The sequence below is a fragment of the Mauremys reevesii genome, linkage group 16 (assembly GCF_016161935.1).
Source record: "Mauremys reevesii isolate NIE-2019 linkage group 16, ASM1616193v1, whole genome shotgun sequence".
Taxonomy (NCBI): Eukaryota; Metazoa; Chordata; order Testudines; family Geoemydidae; genus Mauremys; species Mauremys reevesii.
In genome coordinates, this window is record NC_052638.1 from 32,785,766 (window position 1) to 32,804,855 (window position 19,090).

At 41.3% G+C, this 19,090-nt stretch overlaps 1 protein-coding gene across 6 annotated transcripts in view; it reads right to left on the bottom strand.

The window, feature by feature from the left end:
• The window catches only part of MAF (MAF bZIP transcription factor), a 229,772-nt gene that overhangs the window by 175,743 nt on the left and 34,939 nt on the right, over positions 1-19,090 (bottom strand). The window contains exon 3 of one of the 6 annotated variants that reach the window (XM_039503896.1): positions 13,267-13,269. The exons of 4 other annotated variants lie outside the window; for them this stretch is intronic. The gene's annotated coding sequence lies outside the window, so the exon portion shown is untranslated. Of the gene's footprint in view, positions 1-13,266; positions 13,270-13,978; positions 13,983-19,090 lie in introns of all 6 variants that reach the window. One more of the 6 variants, XM_039503894.1, reaches the window with a different exon arrangement.

The window sequence follows — 19,090 nt, forward strand, 5'->3', positions numbered from 1 at the left end:
TAAAATTAATTTCCCACAAATACTTGCATATTTGTCTTTGGAATTCACTTTCAGCAAACATTTTTTGCCAGTTGCAGTCCGTCATCCTAAAGTTCACAGAAAGGACACACTGGAGGAGTGAAAATGGCTGAAGAAAATTTTAAAACTCAGATGAATTAAAATTCACAGAAAATAGTTTGCCCTGTTTGAATGTCAGTGCTACCAAGAGGTACACATCTCATTCTCTGTCTCTAAGGGTTACTCCTTTAAGATGGACAACAGCCACTTCAACTAACTGCCCATACCCCTATGACATACGATTGGGTTTTTCAACTGCACCATGACCATTGGCTAGGGAACTTCTGAAAGGAGGGTTATACATTATATACGGTACATTTTGCCTACAAAATCATGCATAACATTGTCAGCTCCGCTACCAAGCAAGAAGCGCCCATGTCCATTCATACAGTACACGGCCTGGAAAAATTACAAGTTGTGATGAAATTAAAAACATTCAAATTTTTAGCCATTCTCTGCTGATAAAAGCTCTATTATTACTAGTTACAAAGGGGGAAACTCAGCCAATTATAAGCTAATTCTGGCACATGCAAGGCCACAAGTAGAAGATAAGCCAACACTGCAGAGCTTGCAGCTGGAAACCCAGAAACTTGAAAACGAGCTGACTCATGGAAATATCCTTATATAAAATATCCAGTGGTTATTTTTCTCTGCCTCATTCCTGTGTGTCTTAGAATGATGTATGAATTGCCTTATTTACTTTGTTCCATAAAACTTATTTTTTTATTAATGCACTGCCAGCACCAAAAAGGGTCTTGTGGGTTAGATTTTTTTTAAAAATTTGCTGCAAGAAGCAAAATAATAAAATTAAATAAATTTTAAAGGGCCAGCGAACCCCTGGTTGAATTTTATTATGCTCCCAGAAAGTTAGTTTTGGTCCTGATTCTGCTCTTACTTGATGTAAGTTATGAGTAACTCCACTGAAGTCAGCTGACGTAAAACTGGTCTGAATGAGCACAAAATCAGATTCACAGAACGTATACTCCCTTTTTAAAAAAACCCAGTTATAGGATACTATTGAGTTAAATAGATGGCGAGTGTTGATTATGAAGACAACTAAATATGATAGTCATGGCTTCATTTTTACATAGGACACTGCATAGGTAATTCAAATCTAAGAGCCAGATCCTCAACTAGTGTCAATCCGTGTAGGTCTGTTGACTTTACTGGACCTATGTTGATTCACACCAGCTTGAAGATACGTTTAAAACATATGTCAGTGCAACAGCACCTATTTGAAATTATTGTTGTAAAGAGACAGTCATTTTGGGGGTAGTTTTTTGGGGGTAGGAAAACACACCTATTAAATGCAGGGAAACACATTCGCAGAGTCCATTTACATTTACATCTCAACAAGGGGGAAAAAAAAGACTGGAAGAAGCTATCTAGTGAAAGAAGCTTTGCAATGTTTCTTGTGCCAGCTGCCAGCCTCAATGGCAGCAGGGTACATAATTAAAAAGGACATCATGTAACGGATAAATGCAGGATAGTAAGTACTCATTATACTATATATATTGTATATCATCTATTATTTGGGACTAATAACTCTCTAATCTATTCACATTACTCTTTTGTCCATGTAGCGAGCTGTTTGGCATGCTCTAAATTTCCCAACATAAAATTTACCGGATGTTACAACTCCAATGTAATCCTGAAATCCTGTGCATTTCTCTGCAGTATATCATGCAGCTAGGTAAAAGCACAACACTAAATCCTTAACAAATGAAAGAAAAGAAAAAATGTTTTTTTTTAATTTCTTACTTACTTTTAACATTTATTTCCATTTTTAGATTACTGTAATTCTAAGAGTGTTTGGTATAGTATTCATAGCCATCAAAAATACCCATTCTGCCTGATATTTGTATTCCCTTATGAAATATGTTTTCCCAGCTTGTTTAAGTATAGTGTATTTTTATAGTTAACCCCATAAACTTCTATTGTGAAAATGCTGTGATGAGATGGGGGTAGCTGGTGTAAACTGTGGCTTCTCCACAATCTGCCTCGTGGTATCCCGGTTTCAAAATGGACCATATCCAAAAGTTTCAAAATGCTTCCAGCTCTGTACACAGTGTACTGGAATCACCTCACCCACAACTGAAATTCAGCCACCTCTGGGGTGGAGTGCAACAGCTAAACTTCAAATGTTAACCTACGTCACTCATCCTATGTTACTCCTCACTTTAAAAGCAGGGTATGTGAGGAGATACATTCCCTTTGCCCTAAATGTAATGCTGTTAAAAATAAAATAAATATTTAACCTGTGCCTACAAATTTAAACTGTGATAAAAAGGAACCCAAATACCCAAGTCACTTAGAGGGTTCCCAATTACTGTATCTCCAAAAGGTTTAGAAGTTAGAACAGTGTTCATTTAAAAAAAGCCACATGAGATGAAACAATAATACAGTGTTCCCTTGCTAGAATCTCTGCTGATGAGGAACTGTACAAGGATGTCACTGATAAGAGTTTACAGTTAGCAACTGTAGTAGCTGTATCAAAAATAAAATCAGATCACTGCTTCTGTCTTCTACAAATTGTTTTTCAGTGCAACGGAAAATATTTGCTGCAGGTTATCAAAATCTTACATTTTCTGTTAACCTAGACATGCTGCCAGCTAGCAAAGAAGTCGCTCTTTGAAACGGGGCGGGGGAGGGGGGATTGCTGAGAATCGCTAATGAAAGGTTGTAATAGAGGTGAGAGGCTGCTGGGATGGAAACAAATGTGTTGGCCCAGCAGCTTCCAATGCAAATCACACAAAATACCTGCAGGTAACCAAGTAATCTGACCCCAGAGTAAAGTGAGGGTTGGTTAGTGTGTTTAGTAACTGAAACTAATACAGAAAAACCTCTCTTTGGGATTAGGCATTTTTAACTTAAAAACGAGCAACATTTTTACATGTCTTGTTTACATATCTTTCAAATGAAACATAAAACCGAGTTCCTGCCCATTTGTGGGTATTAAGGTCTCATGGCATTTTTCCAACATAGGGCTGTCAGCTTCAGTATCCTGGCAACATTCCAGTTTGGGTAATTATATGGTGCTTATCTACATTCCCCCTGCAATTTCAAGTGGATATGGCATTCTTCACTTCCTGCCCTAGACTGATGCTGTGTGCTGTGATACAGATAGTACACTCCACCCCAGAGGTAGCTGCATTTCAGTTGTTGGTGAGGTGATTCCAGTATACTATGTACAGAGTGGCAGCACTTTGAGACCTTTCCGAGTGAAAGATGCAGCAAAACCACAAACTGTTATTGCTATTAATAGATTCTCGCAGGTTCTTCATGGATGCTTCATTATAACAGGTCCAATTTTGCCCTTTAAAATGCACACTGAAGCCAATGAGAGTCAAATGCACATCTGTGACTGAAGAAGTTGACTAGTGTGCACTGGGGTTTAAGCATATATGTTTAAGCAGTGGCATTTAAAAATGTGTTGAGATTTAAAAAGGAAAATCTTGCATTGAAATTCAGAAGAGAGTGAGAGTGGAAAAAGCCTCATTAGCTTCTAAAACACTCACCCATATACACTATATATACATATCTATCACTATCATCCATCCCTACTAACATCTCCCACTGAATTCCAATGGGACTTCCATGTCTTAAATAATGGAAGAATCTGCTCATGTGGAGTTTATCTACTGCCAAGCCCAAGAAACCAAAGCCAGACCTTGCTGAGTGTTTTATCTGAGGAAGGACATATGGTGGAAGACTTCCAGGTTTCAGACTCATCCAGCCTTGCCTCCTCGTTATTATATTTTTTAAAGATACATGTTTCTTATTATAAGCAAGGTAACAATGGAATCACAGTAGGTACTCAACAAAATGTAGAAAAAGTGAGAATATCTTTGACTGAGGATTCAGAGAACTAGGATTTGTATATGTTACACAGACTAGCCCCCTATACTAATAAGCCAAGGTAGCACAACAGATGTGAGGGCAACTGCATGCTGAAATTATCCAAGGTGTAAAGCAATAAGAACTAAGATTTTGCGAGACTCCAACATGAAAATTCATGGGTTCAAGATCTGCTCTCGGTTGACATCAATGGATTTATGCTGGATTCACACTCCAGGAGCTAGAATTCTCATTCCGAATGCCTATTGGACTGCAGTGCTGTACATGAAGGGGCCAAGCCTCTCTTCAACGTACACTGGTTTAGGAGAGGGATTCTCTGCAGAGGTCAATAGGGATGGAATCCCTCCCGCATGCCTGGAAGCACCAAAGGGCCTGCTTAGAGTCTATCACTGCCACGACTCTGTACCCTATTTGTATGTGGTGCAGCCAAGTTGGCCATGACCCCATCCCTCCTCTTATGGTGCTGTAGATGGAACACTTGGTTAGCACCGCTTCATGGTAAGTGAATGCAGCACGCTGAAAGAAAGGTGTTAAGGCATCCATTCTGGTATAATTTTAGATTTTTTCCCCAGGTATTGTTAGATATATTTAAGCAACTGAGCGACATCTGCTCAGAGAAGACCATATGATGGGAAAAGGTGGCAGGGAGTGACAAGGTGTTACGAATGTTGTGAGGCACACTCAACACAAATAAAATTGATGTGTAGTACATACAGACCTAAAGTCTTTGTAACAGTATGTCTCTTTCATTCCTAACACACACTTGCTGCAATGGCAATGCAGCATTCATTTCAGTGCTGCAAATTTGTTAATAGGTGGATAAAATAATTTAACTGACTTACCTGTAGAGTTTGTAAAATAACCATTATCGGCAACCCAATTGGTCCTTCCATACATAGGCTCCGAAAAATCAGTGGGTACTCTGCACCTACCAGCAGCTCCCCGCCCCGCCCCCCTCGCCCCGCTGTTTCACAACAGCAAATGCTGGGAGGGAGGGGGAGGAGGGAGAACATGGCACACTCCAGGAAGAGGCAGGGCCAGGGTGGGGATTAGGGGAAGGAGTCCAATAGTGGCAGAGAGGGGCCGGGGTGGTGTCGGGGCAGGGCCAGGGGCGAGCACCCACCGGTGCTGGGAAAAGTTGGCGCCAATGCTTCCATAGTTAGTTTTACCTGAGTCATCTCTCACTGAGATTTACAGGAGAGACAAGGTGGGTGAAGTAATATATTTTATTGGACCAACTTCTGTTGGTGAAAAAGACAAGCTTTCAAGCTCCACAGAGCTCTTCTTCAGGTCTGGGACCTGAAGTTGGTCCATTAAAAGATATTACCTCACCCACTTTGTCTCTCTCATATCCTAGGACCAACACATCTACAACACTGCACACGAAAATGGGATTTACAAGCCATTCTTGCAATGGATGCTTGATAACCCATCCACTGACAAGATTTATCTGAGACTCCCTAATGAAACTCATTGAGCCATTAGGCTGTCACAATTATTCCATATTTCCAGCCAAGGGGAAGCTGTAGCAGAGACACCTATGTGCTGTCACTGCAGCCAAAGGTTAACGCTTCCACTTGAGAGGATTTTAACGCTAATCCATTGTTCTGCAATGTTGAGGAAATGGACTAACACTGCGGGATGGATTCTGATGTGTGTACTCCATGAGTGTTTCAATGACCTGAATGGGATCAGCCATGGAGTAAAGTGCTACTCAACAGGGGCAAGGTTTTGGACTCAGCCCAACAGGTATTTAAAGCAAGTTAATTAAGGACTTCCCATCCAGAGCCCACTGAAGTCATAGAATATCAGGGTTGGAAGGGACCTCAGGAGATCATCTAGTCCAACACCCTGCTTAAAGCAGGGCCAATCCCCAGACAGTTTTTTTTTAAACCCCTGTTCCCTAAATGGCCCCCTCAAGGATCGAACTCAATCCTCAAACCACTGAGTTATCTCTCTCCCGCCTGCCTAGGGAGTACTTCCATCGGCTTCAATGGGTTTGGGTCAAGCCCTACATCCTTTTATATTAGAGCAGAGTTATACTTGGTCAACATATTGTTTTAAATACATAACTTCAAAGGTTTTTTTTTTTTTTTTGCTTTTTTAAAGGACATCCAATTATTTACAAGGAAAACACTTTCTAGCAGGCAGGCAAATCTTTAAGATAAACAACCTTTGATATGCATTCAGAAAAATCGTTCCCTTTTTTCCCCTGCCTCCATTTTTATCCCACTTGATCTGAAAATTAGACATGATTAAGCATTCAGAAGCCAGAAACATACAAAGATAGAAAAAAATACAGCACTGTTAAGGATGTGGTATTGCAATATTTATTACTGCCGAGATAGAAAAAACAGTGGAGCACTGTATGGGGGGGTGGGGAATCTTAATGTAGAGATTTTTAAGTACAGCAGCTTTAGGTTACCTTGACGTGACAATTTTTAAATGTAATCAAAACTGTGCAATAAGATAAGCAAAAACCAGGCCTCAATCTTAGTTCATGAACTCCCCTGCCAGTGACAAAATATGCTATTAGTGGCCTCAACACAATTGTGAAAATATCCCTTACTTACAATTTAACGTGCTTTGTTGTTGTTGTTGAGCTAAAAATTACAAAGCCCTGGATTTTGTCGTTCTTGCAATCTATTCTTTTCCCCTGACTTCCTGTTTTCATGAAATTTTAATCAGGCATTTAAAATAAATAGCTATGCAGAGTCTCTATGCCTCTTTGAATGCTTGGGATGGATGTTTTGGGTAAAGTGATAGTCCAGAGACCTTGAAAGCATTTAATCCCATTCTGATTTGGCAAGACAACAGAAAATTAAAACACTGCTCTTTCCACTGCTAGTAACTCTGGAGAGATTTGGGGGTAGGGGGAGGGAGAGAGAAAAGTCTGGTGCATGTGACAAAACAATGAAATAGGTCTGTCTCATTCCCCCTACCACAAAAATTAGACCAATTAAAAAAGGTAGCTCTATAAAATAGAGAGATAGATCACCCCTAAAAAATACAGATGGAGATACAGACAAGGCTGCAGTCATGTCTTTCTTAAAATCTCTATTTAGTTAAAAGCTAATCATTACGGATCCTACACAAGCTATGCAGGTAAGGCAAGGGGTATTTTGCCCAAGAAAAGATTTCTAGATCTGGCCCCAAAAGCTGCGTTGCTGATACTCTCCAATACCAGTGCAGTTTCTATTTAGTCCATTTAACACTATTCATATGGATCCTACCATACTAAGCAGTCTGGGATACAAAAATACCAAGATTTAAAACTCTAAGAAGCACCAGGCAGGAAAATAGGGCCAGATCCTGAGACTGTGGTAACTCAATCTGGCCCTTATTATGTAGTAGCTTGAAAGGTAAAAACTCCAGAGAGTTTTAGGAAATTAGAGAAATGAGAGGGAAAAGCTGCTGGAGTTTAAATGCTCACCGGTTCAGTTATTAATGAAGTCGACATGATTTGATATGAGAGTCAATGACCTCAGAACCCTGTTAGTCCTGATCTCTGAGACTTATTTTAATTTAACCACATGTATTTTTATCACATATAACAACAGGATCTGATTGGTGAAGGGAAGGGTGAAGCATATTTAGTGTTCTATTGTATATACACACTGTAAAAAAAACACGTGTTGCCCAACCAATTATTACCATGTTAAATCTCTGGTTGGAAAGCAATCATCTTTCATGACTGTGCTTTCCTGGCTAACTCTGTTTAAATTGGATGGGTTCAGTCAAAGAAGCATCTACAGACTCTCATGTGTTTTAGAAATGTTTCACTTCCAATGGCACAGAGGTCCACTGGCACAAGGTTTATGCTTGAGACAGGGGACGATAGGGATGTTGATTCTATAGGTTTGTACACTGCTCATTTCTGACAGGGAGGAAAGCGTTCACACTCAGCTGCTGCCTTAGAAAAGAAGTGAGCGCAGCTAAATCACAAAGTAAACTTACAACGGCAGCTTATAAAAATGAGGGAGATGTAGCTGCTTTAGAGATGTGAATGAAAGTAAGAGGATTAGGGAGCCCTCTTGAGAGGAGACATACTTGGCAGTGCTCGCAAGATGGCACAAGCAATATTTTCTGTCAAGAACAATAGGAAAGAATAAAGACGATAACTTCAAGGAGTCCATTTTTAAGGCGTAATTTCCAATTCATTGGGGTCCCCTTTCTCTGAGTTTTGCTTTACTCTCATGTTTCATCTTGCGGCTATTTATACAATCTGAGTACAAGCAGAAGTGCCAGGAACTCCCCCTCCCATACACATACACACATAGAAGCAGGTTTCATATTCTTGCAGTGCAATCCTTTTGAACCCTACCAGTAAGTGCAGGAAGCATAGTTTACACAGTAGGATACATATTGCTTCTGTGCACCACTGTGAACCATCAGCAGAAATCTTCACAATGGCCAGTTAGCCAGGCTGTCTCTGGCATGGCCCCTGACTTTTATATATCAAATGAACAAAAATATTCCAAGCAAAGCAAAACAGAGTAAATCTTGGCTCCTTATCCTTTACCATACATATTAATTGTGCAGGAAGCTGGGCATAGCTGCTAATGTTTGCTGAGCTCTCTATCCAAGGTACATCATCCCTAATTTTATTAGTCACAAACAGCGTTCTAATGGTGGTTTGTTTGGTTTTTGTTTCAAACAAAGAGTTTGATTTCTGCAAGAAGAGATTTGTCTGAAAGGCAGAAAGGGATGCAGCATAAAGGCTGCAGTGGAAAAGCTTTTTCCAGTCATTTCCAACAATATATTTTGGAACTGTTCCCAGTCAACAGGACAGATTAGCTGCCTTTGGTTCACATTTGACATTGTTTGCTAGATGGGGAACCTCTGAAAAGCAGAATCTCTTCATACTGTTTGGTTGCAGCAAAGCTATTCAGTCCTATAGCATATGATAGCACTTGTGTAGGGTTTCCCTTCGCTTGCATATTTATAGGGTCTTGCAGAGCTCCTCTGTAGCTCATTGCCAGCATGAGGAAATCAAGCTGTTAGTAGTTTCTATTTTTGTCCCTACCTATAGTTTCAGTAATGACAAGTGAGTGAGACAACATATGCATTTCTCATCTGCAAGAAAAAAACTACTGTCTTCCTTCAGATTCTTACATCTGTGCTACAACCTATTTTCCTAGGGATTCAGATTATGTTAGCTGATAGTTAACATGTAAAAGCACTGGTCAGTCCAGTTATTCCCAGGCACTCCATTACTAGAACCAAAAGCAGCAACGTTCCTACATTCAAAAATACTTGGTGCTTTTCTTTCTTCCCTTAAAAAAAAAATCTGCCTGGGAAATAGCATTTACTGTATGGAATCCCGGCTTGTATCATGCTTTGGTCAGCACACACATTCAGGCAAATGAGGATTGTTCTGTTGAGAATAAGAGAGCTTCTGATTATATTTAACACCCTCTTCTTGACCTCAACATGATTAACCCACTGCTGTAGCTAATGCTGGAGTTGTTTAAACGGGTGCAGATAATAAAGAGCCAAAACTGATGATCTGCCAGATACTGCCAAAGCTTTATCAAATGGATTCAGGGTAAATGAAAGGGATCTCAGTGATCAGCACTGTAGCTAATACAGGGACAATGCGTAACAACAGCTGCTTAATTATTAAGGCTATCTGTGCATCAGCTGCAATCTTCCCTATGGATGTGAACTTTAACAATGCTTCAAACATTGCACCACCGGTGATGGTTACCCTATAAATACCTAAATTAGCTAGCTAGATGCCTCCACCAGCACTCCCACCTATGATAGTCTTTATCGGAGTCAGACAACTTTGTCTTTCAAAGTAGTGCTAGGAAAGGCAGGCACCCACCCATCACTTGCAACTACTTTGGCTTGACAGCATCAAGGAATTTACAGCCTTAGACACGACTGCACCAGATCTTCAATGACCGCTAATAAAACAGAACTATACCCCACTGCTTTGTAAAGGGGCCGCTCCAGACACTTTTACAGATTATACTTATTTACATATGAGAAAGACATTGGGCTTTAACAAAGACTCATAAGGCAAACTGAAGAGCCAGATAACGAGAAAAATATTCTTTTTCAATTTCATTTCTCCCAGCCCAGAAAAGCAGATGTGTATTACTTGTTTGTTCACATTCAGGAAATGTATGCTGCTTGGAAGGATATGTACACACGTCCAAGTCCAAACTTCTGCCACCCATGGGTCTCTCTCTCCAGCCAGATTTAACGTTCTATTATTATTGTTTTGGAATCTGTCTGGGGTTCAATATTCCATAAGGAACAAGCAGAATGAAGTTAAGGGAAGTGTGTGCGGGGGAAGAGGGGCAGTAGACTACAGTGTAAATAAAAACAGAAAATGTTTTTAAAAATAGAACAAGGTGACATCTTCAATTCCTCACTCCTGTGTGAGCAGGGTGCTGCAGTACAGATCTGGTGGGGTTGTCTGACCTCCAGTTATTTTGTACTCCTAAAAATCACCCTTTTACAAGGCTAGACTATAACAAGCAGATGTCCTGGCTCCCATGAAGCAGCTCAGAAAAAGATGTGCTGTACAGTCTCTCTTACGGTGCTCAGAAAAACATAATCAAGACAAAGGGAAACATATTTTTCTAATGCTAGGTCCTGCTTTTGCTAATTTGGTTTTAATTGTGCAGAGGGGGGAGCCCGGGAGCAGCTTGAGGCTGAAGACAGTGTGAGTCCGACTGCCAGGGGATACACAGGGCAGAATGATATGCACATAACCAGTGCAGAAGGCTACCATGGGAAGAAAAATAATACAAAGGAGCCATTTATTGCTTGAGCAGTGTCTGAACAAACCCATTCTGTTAAAGTAATACAAACCCATAACGCCTTCCTGTGTCTTTTAACATTTGGATCATTGCTAACACAGCTAGAGGGGCCTGATTTCCAGAGGCGCTGAGCACCCACTGAGAGCCACGAGCTCAGCACCCTTGAAAGTCATCTCCGAATTATGAACTGGTGTGACGGAGAGATCACAATTTGGCTGGGAGACTCTTAAAAATCCATCAACCCATTTCTGGCCAGGCTGTGGGTTTATCTGCTGAGGCAATTTAAATCCAAGAAACAGAAGGAGGTTTTTTTTGATGCAAGATTCTGTTCTTTTTTTAAACATAAGTTATTCCAGGCAATGCAGTTGGCCTGAAATAGTTATCAGTTACAAAAGCAGGGCTCCTGGTATCTTGTCTCCTTGTGCAATGCAAAGAAGATCCTCCCGCTGAGCTCCAAAGTAGGGGAAAAGCTATTAATTAAAAATAATTCTTCACATTGAGGCTTGCTGCCTAAAGCTCAGTTAATATGAAGGAAATTCCAGCAGTTCACTCCCTGCTGTCAGAATCTTATTTTGCTAAGTTTTTTGAAAAGCAAGAGAATATGAACTAAGACCAAACATCTCTGTCCCCCTCCTCCACCAAAATGTAGGCCTCAGCTTTTTTTTTTCTTGGGGTGACGGTTCTATAAATGGCACAGAACTGTCAGACTGAGCTGTTGGAGAAGAGAAAGAGGGATTATTTGGCTTCCACCTTTGTCACCTTTATCGCCACATGAAGTTAGAACACAGGGCTTGATGTGATTGTTCAACCTACCCAGTGATTAATACCAGTCATAAGAAAACGGAGAAATGAGTTTGCTTGACTGTTAGTGTCATCCCTTAGATCGGAAGTAACATCCGGCACACTGTTCAAATGCCACTCCACTTCACTGCTGCATTGCATTGCATCTCCTCTTCTTCAAGTACCTGCCCTGGATTTTCTAACTCACAGCCTACAGCTAGGTTCCTTAATCCATATTTGGCCACTGATTGTTAGAGGTACTGAGCACTCGCAGCTCCCGTTGCAGTCACTGGGATCTGGCACTTTTCCATAAAGGTGTTTCTAACCCAAAGCAAAATATGGTAAAAGTACGCTAAATGCTAGTATCTCTAGCATTATGGGATGCCTCTTCCATAGTGCCAACTAACCTAACACGCAGAGGTTCAGGCACGACCTGCTGCCATATATATGAGAGACTGCCAGAGCCACATGTAAGTGGGTGGAAATACCCTCCAAGCAGTTTCTTATGTGCACTGGCTCCTTGGCTGCTGGGAGCTATAGTTTCTGGGTATGGCTACACTACGAGGCTTGTAGTGACACAGCTGTGTCACTACAGCCATGCTGCTAACAGGTGCGCAGTGTAGCTGCTGTTTGTCGACAGGAGAGAGCTCTCCTGCCGACAAAAAACTTCCACCGCCCCCAAGAGCAGCACAGGAGAGCGCTCCTGCTGACAAAGCGCTGTTCACACTGGCGCTTTTCGTCGGTAAAACTTTTGTCATTCAGGGTGTGTGTGTGTTTTTTTAAACAGCCCTGAACGACAAAAGTTTTGCCGACAAAGTGCCAGTGCAGACAAAGCCTCTCTTGGTGCAATTTTCTGGGCATGAGCAGGAAGGGGAACTACAGTTGCCAAGATGCATTGCAGAGAGCCTGTTAAATCAGGCTGTCTGGGAAGCACATAGAGAGACTTTAGAGAGCTGTGAGGATGGTGTTATATTTCCCTACTGGTCCCAGAATTCAGCATTAAATTTAACTTGGTACCCTTCCCCTCCCCATCCTCTTCTCCTCACAGGTGTAACCCCCTTCCCACCCACCCACAGGAGGCCAGCAAGGAACTTGCTTGCCCCTCCCCAAGCATTTGCCCCACCACCCTACAAAGGTCCTGAGCAGGAGCCCTCCACCTTTTCCTCCCCAAAAAGCCAGGATAGGAATCCCCTTTTCCCAGCTCCTTCCCCCTCACCCTCAGAGGAATCATCCTCCCTCCTCAATTCTCACTACAGAAGACAGCTGAAATACCAGTGACCAGGGCCTAGTTTGGAAAGCAACAGGCTGACAGGTGCATGGTGCTGGGCAAAACTGGGCTATTGAATTCACTCCAAAAGAAACCGACCTTAAAACAAGTTTTAAAATGAAAAAAGTTATTATAAATAGCAGTATTGTCAACTCTATTGATTTCATCACAAGTTTCATGATATTTTGGTGAGACAAGGCAGGTGAGGTAATATCTTTTATTGGACCAACTTCTGTTGGTGAGATAGACAAGCTTTTGAGCTTACACAGAGCTCTTCTTCAGGTCTCTGTGTGAGCTTGAAAGGTTGTCCCTCTCACACACACAAGCTGGTCCAAGAAAAGATATTACCTCACCCAGCTTGTCTCTCTAATATCCTGGGACCAACGCAGCTACAACATCCCTTCTATAGGACAGTTCCAAAAGCCAGTAATATAGGCCAGATCCTCAACTGATGTCAATGGAGATATGATGATTTATACTTGCTGAGGTTTGGTCATACAGGCTTTTAGGTTCTTAGGTTTCTAGAACCTTCTTCATTTCACCCCTATTAAATTTGATTGGATTTTCCCACACAGATTGGAAGTGCTGAGACAGTGCAAAAATGAAAACTAAAGAAAAAGAAAGTTAAGTAAACTTTTTTGAAACCCCAGAAATGTTCTGTTTGGGTTCCATTCTGCTTTGGGCAAAGATTCAAGTTAGGTCTTACTCCACCTATCCCATTTCAGCCATGCCTAACAGATTACAGTTCTGTTGCAAATGACTTTTACACAGTCTCTTTCATCAGAAATCTCAAAGCATCTTATAAAAAACACTTACTTTTCAGGCATATTATCTTAGAAGCCAGATTCAGTTAAAAACAAAATCTGTCCAGTTTCCACACTAGACCTGAGAAATCTTTCTTTCTTTGTTTTATTGAGCTCATACAACTTGTTCGGCCTTCTGAAGCATAGAATTCGGACAGATTATTTTACTGAATTCTAGCTTTAGCCTTTTCAAACTGCATCATGACGAAACTCGATGTACCAGCTGTCAGCACAGAGGCCTAATTTCATTCACAAAAATGTTTTAAATCTGTTACGTTCACTTCCAGAACTTCAAAAAAGAAATTCATTTCTATTGCACATGATTTCAAATTTCTTTTTAGACATTCACTAAGCCAAAAAAGGCTCAATTAAAACCATTCATATACTTGCTGGGCACTCATTCTTCAGCATTTCTAGTATTTTTAAAAAAAATGAACCTTTCTAAATGCTCATTTCTACTGAGATAAATAAAGGTTACAAAGAGTAGTGACAAAGACAGTATGCAAGAAGAGACAGAAAATTTCCCACAGCACTACATATTTCCATACAAATGTAAAATACTTTATATCAAAAAAGAATCTCACTAGGGCAGAGCACCAAACATCTCCTAATTGCCAACAATTAGCCTTTTTTGTATGTGAATTTAGATCCTGATTCAGGAAATTATCCATAGACAGGAAAGTGCTTAACTTTAAGCATGTACTTAAGTCTTATTGAAGCTGATGGGGATGAACTTAAGCAGGTGCTTAATGAGGACCTTTGTGTATATGAAAGAAAGACACAAGCATCATGAGACACAGCAAGTCATAACATGCTCCATATGCTTCCCTACAAAATGGCTAATGAATACAAATGCCAGTGCACATCTGTGGGCTTCCCTAGATGAACAACTATTGCACAGCAATCTGGAGCGTAAATCTACAGCACACTAGTGTGCCACACACTAACTGTGGACCCTGCAATGGCACACTAAAAATTCCCTAATGCACTTTGATCTACTCTACTTTGAAATGGGAGTAGGTCAATGTACAGAAGGGAACTTTTAGGGTGCGGTAGCAGGGCCCGCACAGACAGTTAGTGTATGGCACAGTAATGTGCTGTAGATTCACACTCCAATTTGCTGCACGGTAACTATTCATCTAGGCAGGCCTCGAGAACACCTCTTGACCTACAGCACCACTGCTTCTATGGGCTTTTGGAGCACAGCCTGCCAATTGTTCTAAGCGGTGTGTTGGTTTTGGACTAGGCACTTCACTGACCGCACCAAACTCATTGTCACTAGTAAATTAAACAGGATTTGATTCTAGGGGAGAAATGCAAATGCATTTGACTAAATGTTTTAGGGAGACAAAATGTCACTACTGAATGTGAATATTCCGCACGCACAATAATTTCAGTGTGTTTTCTATCAAGCTCCAATCTCATCATTCATTTGCAATCCTCTCAGCCACTCTGTGACGAAGTTCAAATAATGTTTACACAGGCAACAACCAAAGGGAGGGAATTGGTGGTGGAACTGATCACAAACTTTCTCTGAGAAGCTTTTGTGCTCGGTCTGTACTTGGAACGCACTAGTTGGTGAAACGTACTGAATACAACTAACCCTTAAGGGAAATGTTGTTTGGGGCTGAAATCAGACTTCGTTCACTTGTAACTTTTAGGCTCTGTTCTCCTATATGTGTTATTTTTAATTCCGCATGATTTCTGGATGCAGCGTGACATTTGGAAACACAGGAGCCAAAAGCAAGAACATCAGAATATATGGCCAACAGATGACTGGCATCTGTGCTTATTTCTAAACATACCAAATATTGAGCAAACGATTTTAAGCAGTGGCAGCGGCGATTCTCTTTTTGGCTCATATAAGGGAAAGATTGTAAGTAGCTTGCACGTTACATGGTGTTTCCCAACAGTCTCCATCAGCTACTAACAGCTAGGAACAGGTATGTTCCTAATACTTCGGAAACCTGTTTATTAACGGTTTATCCATAAATAGGATAAAGTAGTGAGAAAGCGTGAAAAGAAATAATTTCTATGGCTCTGCAGTAGTGGAAACCAGGCAACCTCATCCCCTCATGTGGGAGGGGTTTGCGCAGAGGGCAGTGTGCATGATTTACCCTCTGGCCCTGAGCTCGACAGGAAAATCCAGGGAGCTTGAGACATGGGGGACTTATCCTTCCATGGTGATGACAGAAAAGTAGCAGGGGGCCCGGAGTGCAAAGGGACAGATTCCCCATCCTTGCCTAGGTATTCCAATCCCACTCTGAGGAGGTAGAAAGCACTATACAGGCATTAATTTACTCCATGGGAATCTCTATAGGAAATTTTTACAAGGTTTCCCAAGAGACCATGCAGCACAGAACATCTGTCTCCTGGCTCTGCTTCCCCTATGGTTGCCCATTCACCCCAACACACAGAACTCCAGCTTGACAGTGTTCACCATGGATGTGGTTCCTCAGCTTTGGGGGAGAAAGGAAAATGACACCTCTTAAGCTATGCTCCCCAACGGCTCATGTACTAGCCGGATCTGGCAATCTTTTGTGCTACTTTATTGGCCACTGTGAGGTTCTGCAGTGGACATGATTTAGTCCATTATAACAACACCTCATGCCATCCTCACCGCCACCTCTTGTGCTGCTAAGACTACTACCTGCATGATTATTATCTGTATGTACTAACCCAGTGTTTCTCAAACTGGGGTCACCGCTTGTGTAGGGAAAGCCCCTGCCAGGCCGGGCCGGTTTGTTTACCTGCCCCGTCCGCAGGTCCAGCCAAACGCGGCTCCCACTGGCCGCGGTTCGCTGCTCCGGGCCAATGGAAGCTGCTGGAAGCGGCGTGGGCCACGGGACATACTGGCCGCCGCTTCCAGCAGCTCCCATTGGCCTGCAGCGGCGAACCGTGGCCAGTGGGAGCCGCGTTTGGCCGGACCGGCGGACGGGGCAGGTAAACAAACTGGCCCGGCCCGCCAGGGGCTTTCCCTACAGAAGTGGCGACCCCAGTTTGAGAAACATTGGACTAGAGACTTTCAGTGCTGGTCAGATTCACAGACAGCACTTCAAATTTGCCCTCAGACAGTCCTGTAACTGGGGCACTTGACTTTTCTGACACGTACATTTCCTTCTAAAATTTCATCCTGCACTCAGTCATGACAGGTTAGCCAACCAGTCTGGAGAGACAAACACCCCCCCACCCTTTGTACTTTATAGCAGAGTATCTCACTTCATAGTGGGCCACCCATGCTGATCAGTGTAATGATTTGCATCAGGGTCATCCTCAAGGATTTAATTTGGGACCTTCAGCACCAACAAGCTCAAGCTTAACTACATGAGCTACAGGAGTAACTCCCTTAACCGGTACCAGTAGTAGGGGCTCATTCTTCCTGCGGTCCTGCCACAAGAGGGACACATGACACACCCACCCAACATGTTACACCCTCCCGCTTTTAGGGGAAGTTCAACCCAAGTGCCTGTAACAGAAATTACTGAGGCCAATACTGCAGCATGCTTCGCTTTCAGGAAATCACCCATAAATTGACAACATACAGGGCACACCTCTTTTGTGATAGAGTTCCAGATTCTTCAGGAGAAGTCGCCAGATCTTAGAAAACTTTGAATATCTTTCTAACTCTCCAGCACATGTCCCAAGAGACAGTTTCCACCCAACCAGGATTAACAGGCAATAAATCCACATGTAATTTGAGAGGGTGGAAATGTCTCTTGTTTTTAAGCAAGGAGTGATCGCCATCCATTTCGATTGTTAGCTCTTCAAGGCAGGGACTGTTTCTTATGAGGTGTATGTACAGTGGCAGGCTAGCATAATGTGGCCCTGCCCTTGTTTGAAATTTCCAGGCACTGCCACATGACAAGTAATAAACAATGATCTAAGAAAGTCGCCCAAGTGTTTTAGACTTAAAAGCCAGTCACTTCAAGTACTTTCAATGCTGATAGCAAATTCCACCATCAGATGTCAGGCAGCTTTCCCTTTCCTGAAGTGATATTAATTTTTAACTTTTCTTCCCATCTCTTCAATCACTTTTTAAGCTCTTCTATTTCACTATAAGTCACCTAGATGCCATCTGTTGAAAGGGAGAGTGACAGAAAGCCTAAATAATACACAGATCCAGGGTTACAGATGCTACATTTTGACAACACTCCATAGTGTAAGGCTGGGGGAACAGATGAATAATTACTTTTGCCTAAACTAAATCAGTTATTATTCTTTACATGTCTGACCACCGGCTGAAGCTATTTCCGTAAATACATTGGTTTAGTCTAGGCTAATTCAAACAAACTAGGCAGGCAAATACTCGAAATGCCTTCTCTGATCGCTCTAGCTATAGCGTGTCAATCCTAAATTCTGATTGCTTTTCTGGCACTTCTTTAGTGGGAAAGATATAAACAACCATGAAAGCAACTTCTTTTCAATTAAATTCAAACATACACTTATTGCAAAAAGAGCAACACAGGCTGCGGGGGGGGAAATGAATCAGAATGAAGCAGCATAATGCAACAACAAATGCAAAGCCATTTTCGTTCTTTGGATCCTCAATGGTTCAGGTACAGAGCATTCTCTGTACTGTATAGTAAAAGGGGCAGGGGAAGGGACACATTTCCATCTTCCAAGGTGAAGAATATTCCAGACAGACTGATTTTTAACTTGAATTCTACATTTTTACAAGCCTTTTATAACCTATGCTAATCACTTGAGTTTGGTGTGGTGGGAAATATATGTACGCTATTGCAGAGGACAAAAACATCCTAAATCTTAGAGGCGATTCTTTGACCTCAATGAGTTTAGTCTGAAAACATTTGTTACATGATGAAAAGCTGTGTGGGAATGCTAATAACACTCTCAAAGGGTTAACGATGCCTAACTGATTGGCACTAAAAACTAGATTTCATTCAGTACAGTGACAAAGAAGCTCTGCCACCACGAGTATACGTCCATGCCCACATTATTACAGGACAATTTAGGTCATCTTATTTTAAATTTCATGGCTCTGTAACATAGATGTAGATCAAAGTCAGTGAGGCAAATGATGATTTTTTTCATAGTGGGATTTTTATAGTCTTGATCTTGAAAATATGCTTTGGGCCCAAGCTGTCTATCAAATTCTGTGAATTAGCCAAAGACGTTTGTGTTGTTGCTGATATGTAATTAGAATAAAAATATAAAAATAAAGCAGGAAGCTTTCAGGACAAGCTATATCTGAGTCATAGTAGCAATTGCCATTTTATAAAGGTTGGATTCATAAACTGTTCTATTCTGGTAACATACAAATATTGAAATGATGAGCTTTCATATTTAGACACATCTAATAAATTTAAGTAAATATATGCTGTACATACATGTGTATGTCCAAAATAGCAAATAGATATGTATATTTACTATGTATATGTGCATACGTCCGCCTCTATATACACACAGTTTGTTATTGAAGGATTTCAAGCACTTAATTAACATGATTGTAGCACACAGAATTAGAGTCATATACAAAGTAATTCTTTATTTTAATAAACAGATCATTAATTTGATATATTGGTTGTTTT